The 13,216-nt window shown below is 39.8% G+C and overlaps 1 pseudogene; it reads left to right on the top strand.

Annotated features, from left to right (window-relative positions):
• The first annotated feature begins 8,505 nt into the window (after positions 1–8,505).
• LOC125775947 (small nucleolar RNA U3) lies at positions 8,506–8,635 on the top strand (annotated as a pseudogene).
• Positions 8,636–13,216: the final 4,581 nt, after the last annotated feature.

The raw sequence follows: 13,216 nt of genomic DNA, 5'->3' as shown, positions 1-13,216 counted from the left end.
TCCCTTATACCGAGTTGTTGACGAGTGCTCTCAGAGAGCAGGAGTGCAAGCCGAGTGAAAAATCTTTCGGCTGTCTGTTGTGATTGCAGCTTCTCGTAGCGTTTTTTGTGGCACAGAGGCGGGCGCGAATTTTGGCTGCAACAATATAGTGGTACGAGTCGATGTTAAGACCTCGGAGCGCACGCACATCTAAAACACTGGAGACGTGTCCTCCGTCTATCACAACATGATCAATCTGGTTGGTGGTTTTTCGATCCGGAGACAGCCAGGTAGCTTGATGTATCTTCTTATGCTGGAATCTAGTACTAAAGATAACCATATTTCGGGCCCCGGCGAAGTCGATCAGCCTCAATCCATTTGCGGATGTTTCCTCGTGGAGGCTGAATTTACCGACCGTATTGCCAAAGATACCTTCTTTGCCCACCATAGCGTTGAAGTCGCCAAGCACGATTTTGACATCGTGGCGGGGGTATCTCTCATAAGTGCGCTCCAAGAGCTCATAAAAGGCACCTTTGGTCACATCGCCCTTCTCTTCCGTCGGGGCCAGGGCGCACATCCGCGATATGTTGAAGAACCTCGCTTTGATGCGGATTGTGGCTAGACGTTCATTCTCCGGAGTGAATGATAGTACTCGGCGACGGAGTCTCTCTCCCACCACGAATCCAACACCAAACTTGCGCTCCTTTATATGGCCACTGTAGTAAATGTCACATGGACCTACTCGTCTCTGTCCTTGTCCCTTCCATCGCATTTCTTCGACGGAGGTGATGTCAGCCTTTATCTTTACGAGGACATCAACCAGCTGGGCAGCGGCACCTTCCCAATTAAGGGACCGGACATTCCAGGTGCATGCCCTCAAATCATAGTCCTTATTTCGTTTGCCATGGTCGTCATCATGTCGTGTCATCGGGGTCTCTCATCCGAGGCTGTTGATGGTTTTTCATTGGGGATGTTTTTTACGTGGCGGGTCCCAAACCCAGCGCACAACCCTATGCAGGGGATGTTTCGCCTTCTCACTTTAGCTCGCCTTCAAACGGATGTTCTTAGGCTACCCAGAGGATACTTGGTCAAAGACCGGAAGTCGTGAGCTAATTGAGTCATATGTAAAAGAATCCTTTCTGGTCCCTCCCAAGTGAATGGCGATCAGAGAACTTTCCTCACTTGCCGGATCTTCTACACATGACTCCATCCTCCAGAAGGTAGAAGGTATATTGAACGGGATGTTCCTCGATTGGTATCAGGAAAGTCGAGATTTCTTGAATATTGCGAAATTTATATTCGGCATTCGGCCACCTATTTATACGTTGTTCCAGGTGTGGTTAAAATTTGTTATGATATTTCCGTTTTCAAGTATTTCGAGTTGTGTCTTGTTTTCATATACCATTTCACATTTGGGAGGCTTATTATCTGAGTTCTTCATTTTACATATGTATCATCACCTAAAATACAAAATAACGAATCATCAAAAAATTCTAAATTGAGTATTTTTTTCTCAATAGGTGTAAAGACATTGTTACATTTTGCTATCTAATAATATCTAGCTATGTTTGTATGCAAGTGTGTATACAAGTATATTGAACAAGTTACATTTTGTTTTTAATACTGGATATGTACATATATACAGTTACAATTGCGTGGTTAAAGTAGCAGACATATATGTAAGTCAGAGAATTCTAATATATTTATTAAAGGTAAATCTAATGCTTCAATGGATACTATTTGTTGAACATCCTTTAAGTTTAGAGTTTTTGTGTACAAGTTTCCGTTTTTTGCAAAATTAAAATGGATGGAATAGGATGGATGGAGTCATGTGTAGAAGTTCACGCAAGTAAGGAAAGTTCTCTGATCGCTATTCACTTGGGAGTGGCCAGAAACGATTCTTTTACATACGGCTCAAGCAACTTACGACTTTTGGTCTTTGACCAAGTATCCTCTGGGTAGCCTACAAACATCCGTTTGAAGGCGAAACATCCTCTCTGCAGGGTTGTGCGCTGGGTTTAGGACCCGCCACGTAAAAAACGCACCCAATGAAAAATAGCAGCAAGCCTCGGATGAGTAACCCCCCTTTTTATGATGACTATGGAAAACGAATTAAGGACTATGATTTGAGGGCAAGTGCCTGGAAAGCCCGGTCCCTTAATTGGGAAGGCGTTAGATTGAGGGCTGACATCACCGCTGTCCAAGAAATGCGATGGGCGGGACGAGGACTGAGACGAGTAGGTCCTTGTGGCATTTACTACAGTGGCCAAATAAAAGAGCGCAAGTTTGGTGTGGGATACGTGGTAGGAGAGAGACTCTGTCGCCGATTACTATCATTCATTCCGGTGAATGAACATCTAGCCACGATACGCATCAAAGCGAGGTTCTTCAATATATCGCTGACTTGCGCCCACCTTCTCACCGACGGAAGAGAAGGACGATATGACCAAAGATGCCTTCTTTGAGCGCTTGGAGCGCACTTATAAGAGCTGCCCCTGTCAACATGTCAAAATCGTGCTTGGCGACTTTAACGCCAGGGTGGAAAACGCCAGGGTATCTTTGGCACGGCTGTCGGTAAATTTAGGCTCCAAGACGAAACATCCTCAAATGGGTTGAAGCTGATCAACTTCGCCGGGGCCCGGAAAATGGTTATCTGTAGTACTAGATTCCAGCACAAGAAAATACATCAAGCTACCTGGTTGTCTCCGGATCGAAAAGCCACCAACCAGATTGATCATGTTGTGATAGACGGAGGACACGTCTCCAGTGTTCTAGACGAGCGTACGCTCCAAGGTCCTAACATCGACTCGGACAACTATTTTGTTGCAGCCAAGATTCGCACCCGCCTCTGTGCAGCAAAACACGCACGTCAACAGACACAAGGAAGGTTCGACGTCGAAAAGCTGCAATCACTACAGACAGCTGAACGATTTTCTAACCGGCTTGCACTCCTGCTCTCTGAGAGCACTCGTCAACAACTCGGTATAAGGGATCTGTGTGACGTCGTTTCAAACTCTTTACGTACAGCTGCAACCGAAACCATTCGTTTTCGGAAAGTGCAAAAGAACAGCTGGTACGACGAGGAGTGCCGTGTCGCAGCGGAGAGAAAACAGGCTGCCTACCTCGCAACGTTACGATCGACCACAACACGTGCGGGATGGGATAGACACCGAGAGTTGAAGAGGGAAGCGAATCGCGTTTGCAGACAGAAAAAGAAAGAGGCCGAAATGCGTGAGTATGAGAGCTCGCCAAGCTGTCCGATAGGAGTAATGCTCGAAAATTCTACGAAAAGATGCGGCGGCTAACAGAAGGTTTCAAGACCAGAGCATACTCATGTAGAACCCCTAAACGTGATCTAGTGACCGATGCCCAGAGCATACTTAAATTATGGAGGGAAAACTTCTCCAGCCTACTGAATGGCAATGAACGCACAACACCAGGAGAAGGGGAACCCGATTCCCCAATCGATGACAATGGAGCAGACGTTCCATTTCCCGACCATGAAGAAGTTCGAATAGCAATTTCCCACCTGAAGAGCAACAAAGCGGTAGGGGCCGATGGATTTCCGGCCGAGCTATTCAAACACGGCGGCGAAGAACTGATAAGGAGCATGCATCAGCTTCTTTGCAAAATATGGTCGGCCGAAAGCATGCCCAACGATTGGAATTTAAGCGTGCTCTACCCAATCCATAAAAAGGGAGACCCATAATCTGCGCCAACTACCGTGGGATAGCCCTCCTCAACATCACGTATCGAACGTATTGTGAGAAAAATTAGAACATACCAACAAACTAATTGGAACTTATCAGTGTTGCTAAAGACCTGGCAAAACAACAATCGACGAGATATTCACCATGCGCCAAACTTTGGAAAAGACCCGTGAAAGGAGAATCGACACACGCCATCTCTTCGTCGATTTCAAAGCTGCTAATACGGCTGTGTAAACCAACATTGAGCTACACCAAAAGCTCCGTCAGGATCGGGAAAGACCTCTCCGAGCAGTTCCATACCAAACGAGGTTTCAGACAAGGCGACTCCCTCTCGTGCTTCTTCTTAAATCTGCTGCTGGAGAAAATAGTTAGAGCTACAGAACTTAATCGGGTAGGTACATTCTTTTATAAGAGTGTACAGCTGCTGGCGCATGCCGATGATATTGATATTATTAGCTTCAACACCCGCGCCATTAATTCTGCTTTCTCCAGACTGGACAAGGAAGCAAAGAAAATGGGTCTGGCAGTCATTACTTTGAAGTTATAAATAATTTCGTCTATCTTGAAACCAGTGTAAACACCACCAACAATGTCAGCCTGGAAATTCAACGCAGGATAACTCTTGCCAACAGGTGCTACTTCGGACTGAGTAGGCAATTGCGAAGTAAAGTCCTCTCTCGACGAACAAAAACCAAACTCTATAGGTCACTCATAATTCCAGTCCTCTTATATGGCACAGAGGCTTGGACGATGACAATAACTGATGAGTCGACGTTTCGAGTTTTCAAGAAAAAAGTTTAAAGGTTTTTTTTTATGCCCAACGATTGGAATTTAAGTGTGCTATGCCCAATCCATAAAAAAGGAGACCCCACAATCTGCGCCAAGTACCGTGGGATAAGCCTCCTGAACATCGCGTACAAGGTTCTATCGAGCGTATTGTGTGAAAGATTAAAGCCCACCGTCAACAAACTGATTGGACCTTATCAGTGTCGCTTGAGACCTGGAAAATCAACAACCGACCAGACATTCGACTTAAACTTAATCGAGCAGGTTGTAACGTGGCTTTTACCATCTTACAATAATTTACTCCAACACTGTACATCATTTATCCTTACCATACCTCGACATAGTGCTTTCCACCTTACTAGAAATATCCTATACTTACTATACTTCACCTCACTGCATTGACCAAAACTACGCACACAATTTACCTCACTACGCTGACCAAAGCTGCGCTACTCGTATCATTTCTTCCAGCCCGTCAGCCAGGACGGTCGCACAGCAGCAAGTAGCAATAAGCAGTGGTAAGTGAAGTAGTTAGTTTTTGTAGACATGGCGTTGAAAAGGTAGCACACCAATCGGTGTGTTACTAGTGAACGCAATTAGAGTTGGGCATTTTGTTAGGCCTCGCAGGCATTGCGTTGAAAAAGTATTACACCTCGGCGTGATACCAGTTCTCGCGATGGCTCTGCCTTATATACAGTAGAATTGGGTATTTTGTTAGGATTCGCAGGCATTGCGTTGAAAAGGTATTACACCTCGGTGTGATACCAGTGCTCGCAATGGCTCTGCCGTATAACCTAGTTGATGTTGTTAGTCTTCGCAGGCATTGCATTGCAAAGGTAACACACCAATCGGTGTGTTATCAGTGCATGCAATGGCTCTGCTCCAGGGGGGGAAACAATCGAAGTAGTTAGTTTTCGCTGGCGTTGCGTTGAAAAGGTATTACACCAAATCGGTGTAATACCAGTGCTCGCAATGACTCTGCCTTATAATCGATGTGTTAGTTTTCGCAGGCGTTGCCTCGAAACGATATCACACCAACTCGGTGTGATATCAGTGCACGCAATGGCTCGACCGTAGTCTCAGTTGCGTTGCGATACAGCGATATCACAGCTGCGCTGCCTCGAGGAGCGTCACTACCGCAGCCTGCACACCAGTGCACCGTTACCAAACCAACGCGTTTAACAGGCGACTCGCATGTAAGTACAGACTAGAGAAAAGGGATAGTGCTCGGGAGTTGCTAACCGTAGGTCAACGCGTTCGGTTGACATATTGATATTTTATAATTTCTCCCTCGCAGGGGATCCGTGCCGACTTCGACAAGAAGCAACGCCTGGCACACCAAATCCAATCGATTCCACCTGACTCGCCATATAAATATAAGCTGGTCTGGCTGTCCACACAAGGGGTGTGGATACATCTTTTACAAAAGTAAATATTTTTTTGCGAAGGGTTCGTGGGTCCCAAGGCTGACCCTCGAGCGGCTGAGCATACCTCACCTATGGACTAAACCCCATTACAAGGTACAATCTATTATAAGAGTGTACAGCTGCTGGCGTATGCCGATGATATTGATATTATTAGCCTCAACACCCGCGCCGTTAGTTCTTCTTTCTCCATACTGAACAAGGAAGCAACGCAAATGGGTCTGGCAGTAAACGAGGGAAAGACGAAATATTTCCTGTCATCAAACAAACAGTCGTCGCACTCGCGACTTGGCTCTCACGTCACTGTTGACAGTCATAACTTTGAAGTTGTAACAATGTCAGCCTGGAAATCTAACGCAGGATTACTCTTGCCAACAGGTGCTACTTCGGACTGAGTAGGCAATTGAAAAGTAAAGTCCTCTCTCGACGAACAAAAGCCAAAGTCTATAAGTCGCTCATAATCCCGTCCCGTCCTGCTATATGGCGCAGAGGCTTGGACGATGACAACAACCGATGAGTCGACGTTACGAGTTTTCGAGAGAAAAGTTCTGCGAAAGATTTATGGTCCTTTGCGCGTTGGCCACGGCGAATATCGCATTCGATGGAACGATAAGCTGTACGAGATATACGACGACATTGACATAGTTCAGCGAATTAAAAGACAGCGGCTACGCTGGCTAGGTCTTGTTGTCCGGATGGATATTTTACGCCAGTAAAGAAGAAGAAGAACATTTTCAGCGAAAGTAACATCGTGTACTGGCTTGCCCAGCTTAGGTATCATTATGACTTCAGATACTTTCCAAAGCGATGGCACGTAAGATACGTAGCATAGCGTAAGCATAAAGCACTGTTAATAATGTTTACAATTTTTTTATACAATTTTTTGGTAAATTGCGTAATATTTCTCCAGTTAATAAGTCTTACCCAGGTGCTGTTTTGAGTCTTGTGTTCCCGATAAAATTTTTAATTTCTTTAATAGTAACTGGAGAAATGCTGATGTGTGGATCCAACCAATTATTTTCACAGTTTATCTCATACCCACCGTTAGGCGTAAATTTGTTTCTCAAATGATTTGCAAATACGACAGCTTTCTGTTCATTCATTTTGGCCCATGCAGTTTCATTTAGTTTTAATGGTGCACATGTTTCACTTGTTTATTAATATTTCTTGCAGTTTCTAGAGAAAATAGTCGGTGGAATTATCAGCTGTGAGTTTAGACAGATAAGTTCTGAAGGAAAAATTTTTAAACTGTTTAATTTGTGTTCTTAGTTTCGCTGTACATATATTAAGCTCAGTTTTGAGATCAGAGGACCTAGTTTTCTGCCATCTCCGTCGAAGCTTGCGCTTGCTTTTATGGATATTTTCTAAGATATGTTTTGGGTATTTGGTTCCACTTAGATTCGTGCGGGTATTTTGTATACTCTTCCACGCAGCGTTTTGAATTATTTTTGTGGAATCTTCAACTCACAGTCCAATTCAATACCAGTCGATATGTGTGGCTAAATGACTTAAGCTTCCCGCCCTCACGCACCACTACACCACACAACACACCACTCACAAGCAACACTGGCACATACACCACTCCTGAAGACAGCAGTTTTCCCACACACCACACATCCATTGGAAACAGCAGAAAACACCACATACACGCCAATACACGCAGCTACTAATCCACCACCGCCCAACAAGCAAAAAGCTTCGTCCTGGAAGTGAACGTTCACTTTCGACCACGAATCTCGAGCAGTGATCATCGGCGGACGTTTTCGTTTCTTGCTACTTTTCGGCACAGCGTTTTCAACATTTTGTCATCTTCGGCGCGCAACTCAACCACCGTTCCAACATCTGGAGATCCTCAGTGCGCAGCAGCTGAACCCACTAATTAATTGTGAGTGTTCTTCTTCCGTAAAACTTCCATTGGTATCTGACCAGGGAGTCCACAAATTTTAATACATTTTGTAACATTCATTTTTGATGTTATATTATTGTCACGCTTCACGGGAGATCTTTATTATAACGTTTTTTACCCTCCAATAAAATTGTGATACATCTTAAAGTGAACAAAAAAAGAATATATACATATATTTCGTTCTCAAAGGGTAGCAAAAGTAAGTACTAATTTATATATGGTCCTTCGAGCCATTCTGAATGGCACTATTGTGAAAAGAAAAAAAATTTTTGAAGTTATACTTCTTATACGACGCCGGAAAAGGTTGCGATAGATTCTGGATGCGCAACCTTCCATATAAAAGTAACGCAAAGTTGCGCAACCTCGCTCCATCCATATGAATGTAACGCAACCTTGTCTGCGAAGATGTGCGAGCAGCAAGCGAAGCGGTGACAATCGGCGATCGTTTGTTCGTTTCTTTCGGCACAGCTCGGCCGACACAACAACACAACACAATGTTCCATGCTTATGCTGTTGTTGTTTTTGTAGAACAATGTTTCAATTTTTGGTTGGTGACATATTCACATGTGTGCGCATATGTATGTTTGTATGCTTGTGCATTATTGAAGTTATACTTCTTTTTCTTTCGTTTGTCTTTCATTTCTGCGAATTCTTAACTATTTTACGTATGTTTTGGTTGAAATACTCTGCGTTGGCCTTTCAGAATCACACAGAATCATTTCTGTGGTTTTTGAAACTGACCCACGAGGACGAGGTATATGGTTTTATCTGGGAGCGTGAGATTTAAGAAAATCGCTCGCTTACAAGGGATAAAACGACTTCTGAGTGGCGATTTTAATGAATAAATTCACAGAATCATTTCTGTGCTTTTGGAAATCTATACTAATAAATATTTTTTTCTTACTAATAGAAAATAAATTTATCACAGCAATATACATAAACATATACATAATATTGCTGTGATAAATTTAATTTGTATTAGTAAGCAAAAAATTAAAAATAAATTTATTAAGACTATACTTCTCAGGGCATCACAGCAATGTTATGCATATGTATATACATATTATGAATATGTATATTGCTGTGATAAATTTATTGCGAAAGCAAATGTTCTACAAAGTATAAGTTCTATACTTAAACAAAATTATTAGAACCATTGTATGTTTCTTGCATTCATAACCAAAACATACTTAAGTCAGCGCAACCTAATTGTCAATGGTGGTGTTGGTGGTAAGCGCTTGGAAGGTCAAGATGCTAACACAGGTCCCAGGTTCGAATCCCGACAGAATAAATTTTTAATTTTTTGCTTTTAACATCGTATACTATACAAATTAATATTTTTCTTACTAATAGAAATTAAATTTATCACAGCAATATTATGTATATGTATATACATTAGGGTGATTCAAAAAAAAAATTTTTTTGTTTTTTTTTATTGGTACTCGGAAAAATGGGTTCCTAGACACCTCTAAGAAATCATCTCCAAATATGAGTTTTTAATTGTAACGGGAAGGTCCTCCGCCTAACGGTTTTCTATTTTTTCTTATTATCAGATAGAAAAATTTATATCTCGCTTCCAACTACTTGAAAAAATATCTTGTTAATTAGGTTTTGTAGGAAATTGAATGCTCTAAAATATGGTCTCTTATGATTTTTTCGTAAACCCAACCGTTTAAAAGATATTAACGGTTGAAATTTGACTATTTTTGGAAAAATTCTTTATTTCTTATTAATTTTATAACTCAATGAAAAAAAATTATTATGAATGATGAAACACATAGTTTTGTAGGAAATTTACTGCTCTATAAAAATGGTGTACTATGATTTTTCGATTAAGTTAAGCGTTTACGAGATATTCATCGTCAAACATCAATGCATATTAGGGTGGATCAAAAAAAAAAATTTTTTTTTCGTTTGGTTCTGTGAAAAATAGGTTCCTAAGCACCTCTAAGAAATCCTCTGCAAAAACCTATTCATAATAATTTTTTTTCATTGAGTTATAAAATTAATAAGAAATAAAGAATTTTTCCAAAAATAGTCAAATTTCAACCGTTAATATCTTTTAAACGGTTGGGTTTACGAAAAAATCATAAGAGACCATATTTTAGAGCATTCAATTTCCTACAAAACCTAATTAACAAGATATTTTTTCAAGTAGTTGGAAGCGAGATATAAATTTTTCTATCTGATAATAAGAAAAAATAGAAAACCGTTAGGCGGAGGACCTTCCCGTTACAATTAAAAACTCATATTTGGAGAGGATTTCTTAGAGGTGTCTAGGAACCCATTTTTCCGAGTACCAATAAAAAAAAACAAAAAAATTTTTTTTTGAATCACCCTAATGTATATACAAATTAATATAAAGCGGAATTATGTATTTAGCGGTATTGAAATATTGTATACAATATTATTAAAGAGAAGATAGTGCAAATAAAGCCAGTCTAATACCTGACCACCTCACAGTGTCATTACTTGGCCCTTCATCATTTTCATCGTTGCTGCAATTTCGTTTATACTTTTCAATGTTTTATAAATTTGTGCGGTTATAAAAAAAGCTTTATAGCCCCACATTTTTTGGAACCCAACGTGGGGCTCGAGTAGGTTGTTTCGTTGTTCGCACATCATTTGGAATTTGGTGGTCAGTATTAGACTGCATCGTACATTTACCAAGATCCATATCTGTAGAGATTTACTTTCAATATTTATTTGATAAAGTATGTCATACCAAACAACGAATGAAACTATGAAGCTGAAATCTTTTAGCTATTCGGCCAGAATAGTAGCCTCATGAGACACTTGAACATCAGTTTTCTGAGTTTCAATAGCCAAAGTAATCAAAGCATCATAGATAGTACTAATTTGATAACGGACTGCTTTAACACTACTTATTCTTGCTTCCCTACTGTGTCACTGAGCTTTTTTATAGTATATAGTCCCAAGTGATCGGTTAGAATTTTCCATCGATGAACAGAAGCTGAAAACAATGTGAACAACCTCTGAAGTACCCCAAACAAAGTGACTGATCCTATGGATGACTTAGCGGCATCGCATAGTACTAGATTGTAGCTATGACAGCCACACGGCACATAAACAGCTAAGGGGTTTATGTCGAGAATTCTCCTATGAACCCCAATATTTTTTCCTTTTATATTCGCCCCCTTTGTCATAACCCTGACCCCTGCAATCGTTCAATTCTAGTCCGTATTTATTTAAAACATTAATAACTTCAGTCAGTCTTTCACCAGTTGACTGATTGACAGGTATAAATTCCAAGAAATGCTCTTTTACTGATATTTTTTCATTATCGTCTGATAAATCAACAAATTGTAATGTCAGCGAAAGTTGTTCTACATGACTAATGTCAGCAGTACAGTCAGCTGTAATTGAATAATATTTTGATTTCTTTGTGTATAATATGATTTCTGACTTCACTTTTTCACCCATCAGCTCTATTAATTCATTTTGAATGTCTCTTCCACAGTAGTGGTCTGAAATATCACCCTTCATAGCTAATCGCAAGTGATCCTGCATGAATAGATCAAATTTGGCTAGTAATTGTACTAAGCCGTTATTTGGGGTATATAGTTTGTCGGAAGTACCTCTGAACGCCATATTGTTTTCGGCTAAATAAAGTGTGATATGCATCAATCTAGACAACCCATTATTCCATCTTGTAGTTTCCTTTCTAATCAAGTGTTGCTCTTGGCAGTCTATTGTTTTTCCTATTTTTAATCGTAGTTCAGCATCAATCCATGAAAGGTAAAACTTCTTATGAAAAGTGCTATTTTCATGAATTTTTAACATTTCAGACAAGTGTTTCTAGTTGTTATACCCTTCAGATACTAAGTTCGACGTTGAGCTACTATCAAATAGTATACAACAAAAACAATAAACTCGATCCTTAGAAATGGAGTAATTTAACCAACGGCGCTGAATTGTTTCATTGTTTGCAAGATTTTTTGTGAAATGGGAATTAGAGAAATGTCGGCCTGTATCATTCTTCGGATAATTATCAATATGAGTTTGCACTGGGCCACTAATAATTATATGATCAATGATTTTGCCATTTCGAGTGACTGGCCAAGTGGCAGTACTAACGGCATTTGTAATTGTACCACAGCTTATCATTTCACTTTGGGAAACTTTGTCCACGATCTCTTCAACACAATCTTCAGTTATCTGATCTGACTTGTCAGATAGAGGCTCCGCTACTGATACATTAATTTGTATTCCAGATGTAGATGCCATATTCAGGACTTAATTTTTTGTTGTGATATATTAATCTATATTCATGAACTTCTTTGTTCTCTGAAAATCCTTCTCTTTTTCTGCTTTCCATTTTCTATATTCTGACCCAGATGGTTTTTCTTCTCAACGTTTTCAGACATTGTGTACTCATCAATTTTTGTAAATCAATAAAATCTGCTACAAATTAAACCTTTAGGTCCAATAATTTCTAAAAATAGATAAATACAATAAAATTTACAAATCAAACAACTTTAAACAGATTTAAATCGTATAATTGAGTTATTATTCGTTTTTTTTTTTTCAAAAGACTTCGAACTTTTTTGTATGGAGCTTGGCATAGGCTAAAACTTTAAGTACCTAAAATGTCGTATTTTGGTGTACACATAGGTATACGTAAAACGTACGCCAATCGACAAATAATATACATAATTATAAACAACAAATATTTTTTGACAAGATGTCGTAAATGATATACTTTCTGAGATATTTCAGCTTGAAAATGTAAAATAAAATAATTATTTCTCCGCCACCCCACGCCAAACATTTAAACAAACAAATTTTACCTCTTTATTATAATAATTATAGATAGATAAAAGAACTTACCTAATTAAACAATCCGACAAAAAACAAATAAGTATATTCTTTTACACCATACAACTTTTTAGATAAAACTAATGTCACTCGATAGTAGATATCCGTTTCTAACGTGACGAACATAGCATCGCAATGGAACATGGACCGTCTGGTTACTACTTCGCATCTGTTTTTTTTTAAATAATTGTTTGTATGTGCACCGATTTATGAATGCGAATGAGCTGAGTTTGTTACGCTTCGCTAAAATAACGCAAGCTCTTTTTAACCAAAAAGTTAAAAGTAAATAGACAATGTGTTTTTCTATGATTGGGAATTCCCCGTAAAATGAACTCCGATTGCACAGATTGAATAGTGCGTTGCATTCAAGTGTTGCTAACATAAAAAAATCCGCTTAATATAGGGAATATACGACTAAGCAGACCTCGAACTATGTAAGCTACATTTGCTTTGAAAGAAGTTGATCACAAAACACTAAAATGATAAGAAGACTGCTTGAAGCTCCTAAAGATATTTGTGAAAAAGACGATAAATGATGACATCTGTGGAATATTTCTGCACCATATTTCACA

The sequence above is a fragment of the Bactrocera dorsalis genome, chromosome 1 (genome assembly GCF_023373825.1).
Source record: "Bactrocera dorsalis isolate Fly_Bdor chromosome 1, ASM2337382v1, whole genome shotgun sequence".
In the NCBI taxonomy this organism is placed as follows: Eukaryota; Metazoa; Arthropoda; class Insecta; order Diptera; family Tephritidae; genus Bactrocera; species Bactrocera dorsalis.
This window is presented reverse-complemented; position numbering and strand designations above follow the sequence as displayed.